This window comes from Culex quinquefasciatus, chromosome 3, assembly GCF_015732765.1.
Source record: "Culex quinquefasciatus strain JHB chromosome 3, VPISU_Cqui_1.0_pri_paternal, whole genome shotgun sequence".
NCBI classification, from domain to species: Eukaryota; Metazoa; Arthropoda; class Insecta; order Diptera; family Culicidae; genus Culex; species Culex quinquefasciatus.
Window position 1 is genome coordinate 6,761,011 of NC_051863.1, and position 14,286 is coordinate 6,775,296.

Genomic DNA, 14,286 nt, shown 5'->3' on the forward strand with positions numbered 1-14,286 from the left:
TTTTGGAAATTTAGTGCTTCATGGAAAAACACATTAAGTGTTTTACTAAAAATGAAATAACTCTCAAAATTTCAACGTTCACTACACAGAAATGCGCTTCTGCTTCACAATCCAAAACATGCTGAAAAAAACACACAGAAGTAACGCAACTAAAATGGCAAAAGGATGCCGAGAGCACTTTTCGCTATTCACAGAACGACGTGTTTACACAGTTCGAGCTCCTGGTGCCATGATGGGGACACTTAAAAAGTGCTAAGTGGGATAGTTTTTTATGCCACGGTTCTTGGCAGGCTTTTCACAAATTTCATGAATGACTGCGGCTAGTAGGTTTGAAGGAGTGGTTGATGAGTAAAAAATTCATCCTACGGATTCTGTGATAAGAGATCCTTGAGCTATGAAAAGGTGATGAATTAGTTCAAATACTTTTAAATTGATTTTAATTTTGTTATATATTCAGCTTAAATGTTCGACCTTAACATAAAAAACACGTGATATTCTTAGTTTTAAACATGAATTCAGGTGATCCTGTTCCTTGAAACATATCTGGCATACAATAGAGCAATTCTCTACGAAATCGATTTCGACCATTTTTATTTTTTCTTATAATACAAGATTATTTTTTTTTACAAAAATCAGTATTTAAAAAAACATAACTCGTCGACAAAATTTTGGTCTGAAGCGCTTAAAGGATGCTGGGTTTTGTTTCCTAAAACATATAAAATAAATTGAATGCAGATGTGAAAAAAGTTGATTTAAAAATTAAAAAAGAATTTTTCGTCTACCTATTTTTTTGAATAGTCCTCTTCAATAATTACGACTTTGCCGAAGGCACCAAATCAACCATAGAATTCTTTAAAAAGTTACAGATTTTCGAATATTTACGCACCATTTTTGTATGAACAGCTGCCACAATTGTATGGAGACTTTTATGGGTGAACCAATGGCACAAAATTACTTCTTTGGCCCCCACACAATTTGAGCAAAAAATAAATAAAAAATAAGCCAAATAAAAAAATTCGCGTCCCAGAAAAAATCCCGGGAAATTTGTGATTTTTTGTCAAAAAGTTCGGGAAATTTGTGAATTTCCCGGGAATTCCCGAAATTTAAACGGAAGTAAACATTTTCATAACTTTTTGGCACCAACGTTTTCAGGGTGCCACTCAAGACGGGAAATCGGGAATGTCGGGAAAAAGTCGGGAATTCGCCAAAATCCGCAAAAAATCGGAAAAAAAGTCGGGAATTCTAAGCATACTTGTTTGAAAATTATTTTTTAACACTTGAATTATTTTGCAAAATTTTGTACAATTTTCAAATTGAATTCGCTCAATTCTGCTTAAGTAACTTACTTTAAATTTGAGGTTCTTTTCACTATTTCAATATATTTAAGTATGGAAAAGCTCTTCAAGACATTCAAAATCTTAATGAATATTTCATGCCTTTGACACAGATTTTCATAATATTTCTTTATAAATTTTTGTTTATCAAACAAGAGGTGACGTTAATGAAAAACTAATAAAAACTAGAGCCTAATGGTCAGCTTAGAGTTATAATTCTATTTCATTTTGTCAATAGATTGAATACTCGAAAACTGATTCCAACTTAAGTTTGGCAATGGTTTTTTTGGTAAATATTTTTAATTGTTAAACTAAATTCACGAGGTAATTTAGAATATTTTTTTTTCAAATGTTGCTCTTGAACATTGTTTGAGAGTATGGGTAAATTACCTTGATAAAGCTTGATTTTCAGTTTTCGGAAAACTTAAATATGTATCGAATAAAATCCAACATTGAAAAACTTTTTTACGTTTTGAAAACATAAAGAAAATATTATAATCGCAAAAAAATAATCCAAGAAATGTTGAGTTATTGCAAAATTGTTTTATAAATTGTTTCTTCAAACATTTTGCTTAACATAAGTGGAAAAACATAAAATAATATCAAACTGAATTTTTATTGAAAAAAAAAACAGTTGAATACTGAACACTAGATAAATTAACATTGATTAAAAAATCAATATCAAAAATTACAAAACTTTCGCAAAAATATTATTTCATAGTTTCCTTGACATTTCCTAAATCCTTTGAATGAATAATAACTGCAATTATGTTTAAATCATTCTTTGGTTTAAAATTATGATGAAGTATAAATAAAAATAAGAACGGAATTTCAAGTTCAGTTATCTTTAACTTTTTGTCATTTCTAGTTGTAAAGAAGTATCAAAAAGTATACGTTTGTCAGTTTAAAAATAAATAACATGAAAGTTATAAGTATTGTTAAACTTTCGATTATTTTTTTCAAAGACTAATTATTTGTGTTTCTACTCTGAATCATAATAATGAATTTCCATTTTTGAAGTTTTTTTTATTTGTTGTCTGTGTATTTACAAAAAATGCTTTTAGTTGGAGTTTTTTTTAAATTCATTTAGAATTTTGTTTCGGTGCTTAATTGACTTTTCTTATAGAAAGTCTTTTGTTTGAAATCATTCTTTAGATAACAAATGCCTATTATTTAAGCATTTTGGAAAAGTCGGGAATTTGAAAATGGGATTTGAGTGGTCACCCTGCCGTTTTGAAAATTTAAAAAAATGTGAGAACCTTATTTGATTTTAATTATTTTAATGTACTGTTCATATTGAATTTATCAGCATGTCTGTAAATTTCATGTCAAGGTTTACTTCAGATAATATGTATTTATGAAGCATTTACAGCTTGGAATAGATCTTGCTTATTTGTTGGGCAACATAAATTCTGCTATTGGGTGATTCTCCGCCAACACTTTTAAGGGGTAACTTTTGTCCCTGATCACGAATCCGAGGTCCGTTTTTTGATATCTCGTGACGGAGGGGCGGTACGACCCCTTCCATTTTTGAACATGCGAAAAAAGATGTATTTTTCAATAATTTGCAGCCTGCAACGGTGATGAGTTAGAAATTTGGTGTCAAAGGGACTTTTATGTAAAATTAGACGCCCGATTTGATGGCGTACTCAGAATTCTAAAAAAACGTATTTTTCATCGATAAAAACACTAAAAAAGTTTTAAAAATTCTCCCACTTTCCGTTACTCGACTGTAATTTTTTTTTTTTTTTGGAACATGTCATTTTAAGGAAAATTTAATGTATTTTTCGAATCTACATTGACCCAGAAGAGTATATTTTTCATTTAGAACAAAAATTTTCATTTTAAAATTTCGTGTTTTTTCTAACTTTGCAGGGTTATTTTTTAGAGTGTACTAATGTTCTTCAAATTTGTAGAAAAGACAATAACAAAAATTTTGATATATAAACATAAGGGGTTTGCTTATAAATATTTGGTCGTTGTCGTTCATGGCCGTTCATCGTCACCCGCGTCAGACACGGAAAATGTAACTTTTTCAAAACTTTTTTTCGTGAAATCGCGTTAACTTTTGTTTATATATCATAATTTTTGTTGTTGTCTTCTCTACAAATTTGTAGAACATTATTACACTTTAAAAAATAACTCTGCAAAGTTAGAAAAAACACGAAATTTAAAAATGAAAATTTTTGTTCTAAATGAAAAAATGACCCTTCTGGGCCAATGTAGATTCGAAAAGTACATTAAACTTCCCTTGACATTTGTTTGAGCTTTCTGAAATTTTGTACAGGTCTGAGTTATGCAACTGATGTTTAAATAAACTTCAAATTGAAAATGTAATCGAAACGTGACATTTCCAAAATTAAATTAGACTTATTACGGATTAAAACTCATTTAAAATTACATACTTCGTTCAGCCACCGCTGTGTCCAATCAGACTCACATTCGGAATTTAAGCTTGCTAAATCCTCAGCCCCCATCCGCCATTGTGATCAGTCAAACCGGCAGCATTCTATGCATAATTCAAATTTCATCACGTTTTACCAACACCAGAGCAACATAAACACCAAGATATGAAATCATCCCGAAAAGAATACCAAATCCTTGCCAGTGGCAAATGTCGGGCACGAAAGAATAACTGACACCCACAACCCACAACCATTCACAATGAGCGATGCCTTGAAGGTGATGTTCTCCCTCGCTCAGAATACACTGTGTTGCCTCGTTCATCTCTGACACATGGAAACGCGTGTTTTCACGTTTGCAAACATTTGCGAAACGTGCAATATGTTACGACCATTTATTTTTGTCATATTGTCGTTCCTTTTTAAAAATTGAAAAAAGATATATTGCTTGACAAAGGTCAAATTCGCTTCAAACAACTGTTGCTTCAAAAATATCTGCAAAAACATGTCTAAAAGCATTCCAAATCCAATGCTAACAGTCCTCCAATTGAAAAAAACACACGCAATAACGCGTAGGAACTAATGGCGTCCTTAACCGGCTTAGAACGAGTACAAAAAGAAAAAGAATGTTTTATTTTAGCAGCCCACAGCAAGAGTGTCCCAAAATGCCACACAATGTGTCACGTCCAACGTCGGTCCAAAATCCGCATTGGCGCCATCATCCAACGCACGACCCCTCAAGTTTCAGTGGCTGTGTGAACTATACGTACAAGTTTTTAAAATAGTCCGTCTTGTGTGTCCGTGTTCTATATACAAGTTCTCGGAGCATGTCACGTCCGCCGCCGACGAGGACAACGCCAACGCGTGGTCCCAACAACCAGAGGACGTGTCCTTCCTCGACGTCGTTGCGGAGAGTTCATCAAGAAATCCTTTAAGGACAAAGTACACACACACACTTCTTGGCCAAGGAGCGAGCCTTTCATCAAAACAGAAGCGGGTGACGTAACTTTTGAAACGGAGTGGTTGAAGGGTGATTTCACAAATAACGTTTGCCGATTGTTCTGATGACACGTTTGCTTAATTTGAAAATAGTTTTTTTTGCGAAAAACGTCAAAGTGCCATGATTTGAACCACTCTAACAGGGCTAGTATAACCCTAACAACCAAAAAACGGGTTTAATTATTTCGACCCGATCCACTTTTTAGTCTGATCGTGTTGTTTCCGTGAGGATTTGCTGTTTTTCACTTTCTCTATTTTCTAAACTAAACTAGGGTGGTTCAAACTATAGTGGTGCAATTCTCTACGAAATCGGTCTTTTTTTTAATTTTAATTTTTGTATTTTTTAATCTGGCTGAAACTTTTTTGGTGCCCTCGGTGCCATTTTGCGTCATTAGTTTGTCCATATAAATTTCCATACAAATTTGGCAACTGTCCATTTTAAAAATGATATATGAAAATTCAAAAATATCTGTATCTTTTGAAGGAATTTTTTGATCGATTTGGTGTCTTGGGCAAAGTTGTAGGTATGGATAAGGACTACACTGAAAAAAAATGATACACGGTAACAAAAAAATTGGTGATTTTTTATTTAACTTTTTGTCACTTGGACTTGATTTGCAAAAAACACTATTTTTGTTTTTTTATTTTTTTTTATTTTTTGTTATGTTTAATTTATGTCCCCTTTATGCCAACTTTTCAGAAATTTACAGGTTGTGCAAAAAATCTTTGACCGAGTTATACATTTTTGAATCAATACTCATTTTTTCAAAAAATCGAAATATTGGTCGCAAAAATTTTTCAACTTCATTTTTCGATGTAGGGGGAGAGGGGTAATATGCACCCCCGGGGCAAAATGCACCCCCTGCATTTCTCGGTATTTGGAAGAACTTTTTTTTAACATTGCTAAACCATGCTGGAAAAATTTGAGCATCGTAGTATAAAATCAGCTTAAGTTATTTGCAAAACTTTAAAATGTTGTGTTTTTATCTAATTTTCATTGAACTTTCATTATGATTTTTGGACAATATATAAAGCATTTATTATTATTGTGAGTGTTGAGGTATATAGTTTTTGCCATAATCTTCACTATTCTGTAGATATATGAGTCCAAAAACATCAAAAAATGCATTTTTAATTAAATTTTCTGCAAAAAGCGTGGTCGGGGCAAAATGCACCACTTTGAAGCTCCTTTGTAAGAACAGCGGTGTCATCTAGTGGTGACTAGTGAAAACTGCTTATACCCGGTGCATTTTGCCCCATGTTGTGGTGCATTTTGCCCCGTTGTTGTAGTGTATTTTGCCCCAATGTTGCGGTGCATAATGTCCCGCATAGTTGTTTGAAATGAATCAAAAATGTTTAAAAAATTTGATATTTTCGAACAATTTGAGTTTTTAAAGACTTTTTTCACATGGATGACGAAGAATAATAGTTGTTTTAGAACATCGAACAAAATTCTTCCAAGGTAATGCTGTAATGGTTGAGAAATCACAGTTTTCCATATGCATATTACCCCCTCTCCCCCTAAAATCAAATTTGTAATCCATAAGTACTTCAGTGAAATTTTCATAAAGTGCGCCGTTTTCAAGTTATAGCCATTTTTACGTTACTTTTTAAAAAATAGTCACAGATTTCCATTTTTTTGACTAGTGCACATGTTTTCCCACCTTTGAAAAAAAAAAATATTTTTTAAAAGCTGAGAAAATTCTCTATATTTTGCTTTTTTGAACTTTGTTTATACGACCTTTAGTTGCTGAGATATTACCATGCAAAGGCTTAAAAAGCAGGAAAATTGATGTTTTTTTAAGTTCTCACCCAAACAACCCATCATTTTCTAACGTCGATATCTCAGCAACTAATGGTCCGATTTACAATGTTAAAATATGAAACATTCAAAAGTTGCTCAAAATGACCTCCTGAGCATGGAAAAATAAAAAAATTAGAAAAAAAAAATTTGGGCATAAGAGGGTTAAGCTAAGTTAAATTTTATTTTGAAATTAGCAAAAAAAAATTTTTGTGTTGCGTACAAATAAAGTTTATATTTTTTTCAGTTTATTGAAAAATAATATATATATATATATATATGTGTGTGTTTAACATAAGATTTGAATAGTTAATTTAAATATTTTTTACGTTCTGTGAAATTTCCGTGAAATTTGGTGCTTTGAAATTAAGGTCCCCGTGTGAGCGTAAAAAACCACTAAGCCTATAAATAACGTTTTCCGTTTGTTGGGGTGTATCGAGTCACGTTTGCTAAATTTGAAAATTGTGTTTGTTGCGGAAAACGTCAAAAATCAATTTGTTGGATCACCAACATAGTTGTTTCAAACCATTAGTCCAATTTTGACCCCGATCGGAGAACTTTGTTTTGTTTTCTTTATTTTCTAAAAGAAACCGTTAATTAGCTTGAATACTTGAATGATTCAAAATGTAGTAATTTTTTTAGTCCATTACAGGAAATATTTTTTTTTTGGCTTAGAGAAAAAACGAACTTGCAACAAAAGTTATAGGTTATGAATTTTGACAGGTATGGTGCGCTTGTGGTCAGCTGTCAAACTGTTAAAGTCACTCACACCATGAACTTTTCGGTTCATCTCTGACGTCACAATTGTTTTGTAAGCAACTTTGCCGAAGACATCGAAGGGATTTGTCCACTTTTGAGAACTTTATAGAATTCATAACGTCGAGGCAGGGCATCACCCTAATGCCCACCAAATACCAGTGACGGAACGAAAAATGTTCTGTATAGACCCCCGTCAAGATTCCGATGTTTTTCTTCTCTGGACACCACTCCGTGTGCCTGTTGACTTTGGGAGAACTTTTTCGTTCCATTGCTTTGTTGGCGGGAAGGGGCATTTTTTCACGTGGGACGATGCTGCTGGCGGGACTGCTGCTGATGCGGAGAGGGAAAAAAAGGATTCAAAGCAAATAAAACTTCCCCAAACAACCGGGACCAGACGGTATAATTGGTACGAGTTCGGACAGAACCGACACGACGCCGACGACGACCCTGGGACAAGCGAGAAGGACGAGCAAGGGGACTCACGGAACAACACAAATGACATGAAATCTACATAAATTTTAGTAGTCACTGTGGCGGTGGAGTAGGAAAGAAAAAAGAGTTGAGCAACCGCGTGAGGAAGGCGAACGCAACGGATGGGGTTCAGGATTGGGTACAGGCAAAGGAAAACCTCTCGCTTTGGGCGATAGGACTCTTACTTATGCGATGCGGTCCGGAGTTCTGATTTATGGGATATGATAAATTCTAGCATGGGTTTATTTTTGATCCGTCGGTAGGGCACGCCGGGTAGGATATCCGTAAAGTGGAATGTTACGCCGATAAGTGGACAAACTTGTTCCGAGTGGGAAACGCCACTAATGGATGTGGGAATTTCTAGCTCACGGATATAAAGATAGAAACAGCTCTGGCTTATCTTTGACACTTCATCAGATCTTAAAATTGCCTTCAATCATCTCACTTTTTCTTCTTTCAAAAAAAACGTCAGTTCTCAAAATTGACTTTAATTTTGTAGATCAAGTTAATTCACCTTTCCAAACTTTTTTATTTTCTTATAAACTTCATCCAAAACACTCCAACACCCACAACGAAAACCATTTCCATCACCGCCAATCACCAGCACTGTCCCTGTCTAATGGATCGAACGAGGGCCACTTGAGGAAAATTGGATCTTAAAAGGGAAGACAAACCTCACCACCATCGACCGAGTTCAACATTCATTGGGGTTCATTCTATATCGCGGATGATGAAACTCCTCGATGTCAATAACTGGCGCCTTGCCTTCCGTACGATATGCTGAGGAAAGAAGCTTTTTTTTGTATTGCGAGATGCCAACGGAGCGGAAAAGTTAAGATTCAATATCTTCGTACTGTGGCTGAGGAGTGGGTTTTTTTTTACTTTTGCCTTAGATTGCTGGTTTCCTGTTTGTGAGTGATGGAGAATGGAGAGCAGTTGAGTAGGAGTTCAGCAGACACTACAAGAGAATTCCATTTGAATCTTCTGTTTTGCTTTTTTTGCTAAAAAGAATAATTAAAAATTGAGCTGCTCTGATTAAATTAAACAAAGTGGCTTCAGTTCAATAAAACCAAATATAATTACAAGAATAACCAATACCCTGTATTTAAATCAACGTCCGAGTTTTTGCACAGAAAGAAAAAAACTCAATTTCTACCAGAGGCGACTCGTCCACCTGTTCAACCTGTTCATTGAACAGGTAGCCGATTTCAAGCAGATAATTTTTTTTATTTAAGTACCGCGGTGCTTTTGCAACCAGCAACATACAATTACAATTTTTGTTTGAATATACGTTAACAAAATCAACGCCCTATGTTCAGCAGCGCTGCATGCACCGAAAAAGCTTTGGCCCGCCACCCTTTACTCTTTACCTTTCTTTACAACCCACCAATACTAAGCGAGCCAGCCTAGCGGGCCACGCGCAAATGCTCGTCGCGTTCAACACCGACCCTCTGAACGTCGGGGAAAAAATCTCCATACAGAAAAAATTCAACACATGTAAAGAGCTTCCTATTCAAACGCAGCGACATTATCGATGTGTTGGTAAATCTGGTTCAATCTGAGAGCGTGAACTGACAGCATTTTTGGGAGAGAGCGAAATGCCACCCCCAGGCCCCAGCTGACTTAGCTCGCTCAGCTCTCCAGGGAGCTGCATGCAAAAGGTAAACAAGCCAGCGCGTTGACAGCACGTTGAGAGCATGAATAAATGAGAGAGCGCGAGAGCACCACAGATATTGCTCTATATTTGGCGCACTTTTAGGCATCAGGCTGTTTTGCGCAGACTGGTGATGGCTTGTTTTAAAACTGGAATGTTCAACTGCGCGCGTTGAACCTATTCGATCTTCTTGGTTACTAGTGGATTCTTGCTCTACTGGAAAGTGATGTAATGTTAAGTTAAGATAGTGTGATTGATAGATGGAATTGATACAATTGAAACAAAAAAGTACTGTGCTTTTTCCAGAACCGGGACACATGAGAAGAATTATGACAGTAGATTCAACCATGATCGTTATTTTATTTTTCGAATGGTTCTATTTAAAGCGGATGCAGTCCTAAAAAAGTTTAAGATTTGATGCCATTAAATGCTCCAAAAACGACTGTGTTTATTCAGACTGTAGTCCCGGTTCACCCTAGTTGAATATATTATTGTTTTTAACATCAAAAGCCCTTCAATTCAATTCTCTAAAAATTTGACAAATGATCAAAAGCGATACGACCTGGTTCTAAAAAGTATAGAGTAAAATGTCAATTTAATTTTTAAACCAAGTTAGCTCAATTTAAGTTGGGCTTAAAAAAGCCTAACAAACAGTTTTCTTTTGTTAAGGATGTGGTATTTTTTTAACATCCTGATGAATAGTTTTAAAATTCAGTATAATATTCAATAACTTTCCTTGAATTTTGATAAGGATTGCAGAGCGATTGCTCTATTTTTCCACATTCCCCACGCTAATGATTAAGTCTTAAAAATACATTTTAACGAGATAAAAAAAGTCTTAATCATAATTTTAATTAATTATTTGCATAAACAGAACATTATAATAGTATAAAAATAATAAAACGTAAAAATAAAAGCCATTGGAAAGAAAAAAGCTTTAAAAACATTTTTTAACATTGAACAGGTACTTCATTCGGGCACGAGTCGCCTCTGATTTCTACCTAAAGATAAATTACACAAAATAAATCGTACAATTCACTAAAGCTGGAGCTATTTAAAAAAAAGATATTTTTAAACTTTTCTTCGAAACCCAAGGTTGTTTCTTTTTCTTCCGTGCCTTCTTCATTCCCTTCACCGGTATAAATCAAAAGCTCATTACGGGGGCGTTTGGCCGCGTATTTTCCCGTTCTGCGTTTGCCATTATTAATAATTCAGCTTATTACGCCCAGTCTCGTGCCAATAATGGAACTCAACGAGAGAATTAGTGCACTGTTATTGAGCACTATGCACTTTGCGGAAAGCTCTACACACCCCTCCTTCGTTTATTGCTGGTTGAACTATAGAAGGGTGTGATTTTATGAAATATAAATGTTGCTTTATTTATTTTCTTTTTAACTTTCTCTCGTTTTTGTAATTTTTGTTGTTTTTGTCATTTTTGTCGTTTTGTCGTTTTTGCCCTTTTTTGTCGTTTTTGTCGTGTTTTGACGTTTTGTCGTTTTAGTCGTTTTTGTTGTTTGTCATTTTTTCATTTTTTTCATTTATATCGTTTGTATCGTTTTTGTCGTTTTTGTCATTTTTGTCATTTTTGTCATTTTTGTCATTTTTGTCATTTTTGTCATTTTTGTCATTTTTGTCATTTTTGTCATTTTTGTCATTTTTGTCATTTTTGTCATTTTTGTCATTTTTGTCATTTTTGTCATTTGAGCAGTTCTCTAGGATTTCCGTCATTTCCGACTGAAACTTTTTTGGTGCCTTCGGTATGCCCAAAGAAGCCATTTTGCATCATTGGTTTGTCCATATAATTTTCCATACAAATTTGGCAGCTGTCCATACAAAAATGATGCATGAAAATTCACAAATCTGTAGCTTTTGAAGGAATTTTTTGATCGATTAGGTGTCTTGGGCAAAGTTGTAGGTATGGATTAGGACTACACTGGAAAAAAGTAATACACGGTAAAAAAATTGGTGATTTTTTTATTTAACTTTTTATCACTAAAACTTGATTTGCAAAAAAACACTATTTTTAATTTTTTTTTATTTTTTTATATGTTTTAGAGGACCAAAAATTCAATATTACGTCCTTTTAAAATTTTAGTCTTGATTTGAAAATTTTGAAAATATTTTTTTCGAATAGATCGAAAAATTTCTCAAATATTTGATATTTTAACATTGAAAATCGGACCATTAGTTGCTGCGATATCGAAATTAAAAAATTGTGGGCTGTTTGGGTGAGACTTAGGAAACATAAATTTTCCTGTTTTTAAACCTTTGCATTGCAATATCTCAGCAACTAAAGGTCGTATCAACAAAGTCCGAATAAGCAAAATATAGAGAATTTTCTCAGCTTTTCAAAAATATTTTTGTCAAAAGTGGGCAAACATGTGCACTTGTTTCACTAAAGTACTTTTTGATTGCAAATTTGATTTTACATCGAAAAATGAAATTGAAAAATTTTTGCGACCAAAATTTCCATTTTTTGAAAAAAATCAGTACTGATTAAAAAATTCATAACTCGGTCAATGATTTTTTGCACAACCTGGAAATTTCTGAAAAGTTGGCATTTTATGTCCTTAAAAAAATAAAAAAAATAAAAATAGTGTTTTTTTGCAAATCAAGTGAAAAAAAATAAATAAAAACTAACTTAATCCACATATGTGGTTGGAGCCTTCCTCACAACAGTGGCTTTACACAAGTTTCATCTATTTTTTAGATCCGGCTTCCAAAAAGTACATCGATATCACATAAGTGGCCATATCTCGAGACAGGGTTGCCAGATCTTCAATGTTTTGCACTTGTTGGAAAGGTCTTTTGATAACCTAACCAACGTCGGGTCGGATAGTGGAGCCGGACATAGTTTACATACATTTAAGTGAGATCGAGCTTCAAAAAAGTACATCAATATCACTTAAGTGGCCATATCTCGAGACAGGGTTGCCAGATCTTCAATGTTTTGCACTCGTTGGAAAGGTCTTTTGATAACCTAACCAACAATGGGTCGGATGGTGGATCCGGACATAGTTTACATACATTTAAGTGAGATCCGGCTTTAAAAAAGTACATCAATATCACTTAAGTAGCCATATCTCGAGACAGGGTTGCCAGATCTTCTATGTTTTGGACTCGTTGTAAAGGTCTTTTGATAACCTAACCAACAATAGGTCGGATGATGGATCCGGACATAGTTTACATACATTTAAGTGAGATCCGGCTTCAAAAAAGTACATCAATATCACTTAAGGGGCCATATCTCCAGATAGGGTTGCCAGATCTTCAATGTTTTGGACTCGTTGGAAAGGTCTTTTGATAACCTAACCAACAATAGGTCGGATGGTGGATCCGGACATAGTTTACATACATTTAAGTGAGATCCGGCTTCAAAAAAGTACATCAATATCACTTAAGTGGCCATATCTCGAGACAGGGTTGCCAGATCTTCAATGTTTTGGACTCGTTGGAAAGGTATTTTGATAACCTAACCAACAATAGGTCGGATGGTGGATCCGGACATAGTTTACATACATTTAAGTGAGATCCGGCTTTAAAAAAGTACATCAATATCACTTAAGTGGCCATATCTCGAGACAGGGTTGCCAGATCTTCAATGTTTTGCACTCGTTGGAAAGGTCTTTTGATAACCTAACCAACAATAGGTCGGATGATGGATCCGGACATAGTTTACATACATTTAAGTGAGATCCGGCTTCAAAAAAGTACATCAATATCACTTAAGTGGCCATATCTCGAGACAGGGTTGCCAGATCTTCAATGTTTTGGACTCGTTGGAAAGGTCTTTTGATAACCTAACCAACAATGGGTCGGATGGTGGATCCGGACATAGTTTACATACATTTAAGTGAGATCCGGCTTTAAAAAAGTACATCAATATCACTTAAGTAGCCATATCTCGAGACAGGGTTGCCAGATCGTCAATGTTTTGGACTCGTTGGAAAGGTCTTTTGATAACCTAACCAACAATAGGTCGGATGATGGATCCGGACATAGTTTACATACATTTAAGTGAGATCCGGCTTCAAAAAAGTACATCAATATCACTTAAGGGGCCATATCTCGAGACAGGGTTGCCAGATCTTCAATGTTTTGGACTCGTTGGAAAGGTCTTTTGATAACCTAACCAACGATGGGTCGGATGATGGACCCGGACATAGTTTACATACAGTTAAGTGAGATCCAAATATATGTGAAAACACATTTTTATACATAACTTTTGAACTACTTATCGAAACTTCAATCTGTATAAAACTCGATCTATGGGACCCTAAACCAAGTCGAATGCAACAAGTTCGGGTCAAATCGGTTCAGCCAGTGCCGACAAACATGAGCTAGTTTGTTGGTCACATACATACAAACACACACATACACACACACATACACACACACATACACACACACATACACACAGACATTTGTTCAGTTTTCGATTCTGAGTCGATATGTATACATGAAGGTGGGTCTACGACGTTTTTATACGAAGTTCATTTTTAGAGCAGGATTATAGCCTTACCTCAGTGAGGAAGGCAAAAAATCACCAATTTTTTTTACCGTGCATTATTTTTTTCCAGTGTAGTCCGTATCCATACCTACATCTTTGCCGAAGACACCAAATCGATTAAAAATTCCTTCAAAAGATACAGATTTTTGAATTTTCATTCATCATTTTTGTATGGACAGCTGCCAAATTTGTATGGAAAATTATATGGACAAACTAATGATGCAAAATGGCTTCTTTGGGCATACCGAAGGCACCAAAAAAGTTTAAGTCGGATTAAAAAATACAAAAACTAAAATTGAAGAAAAAAGACCGATTTCGTACAGAATTGCTCATTTTTGTCATTTTGCTCATTTTGG

General features: G+C 34.7%; 1 protein-coding gene across 3 annotated transcripts in view; it reads right to left on the reverse strand.

Moving 5' to 3' along the window:
* Nucleotides 1–14,286, reverse strand: part of LOC6032202 (cationic amino acid transporter 2) — a 62,992-nt gene that overhangs the window by 38,858 nt on the left and 9,848 nt on the right. The gene's annotated exons all lie outside the window — the stretch shown is intronic.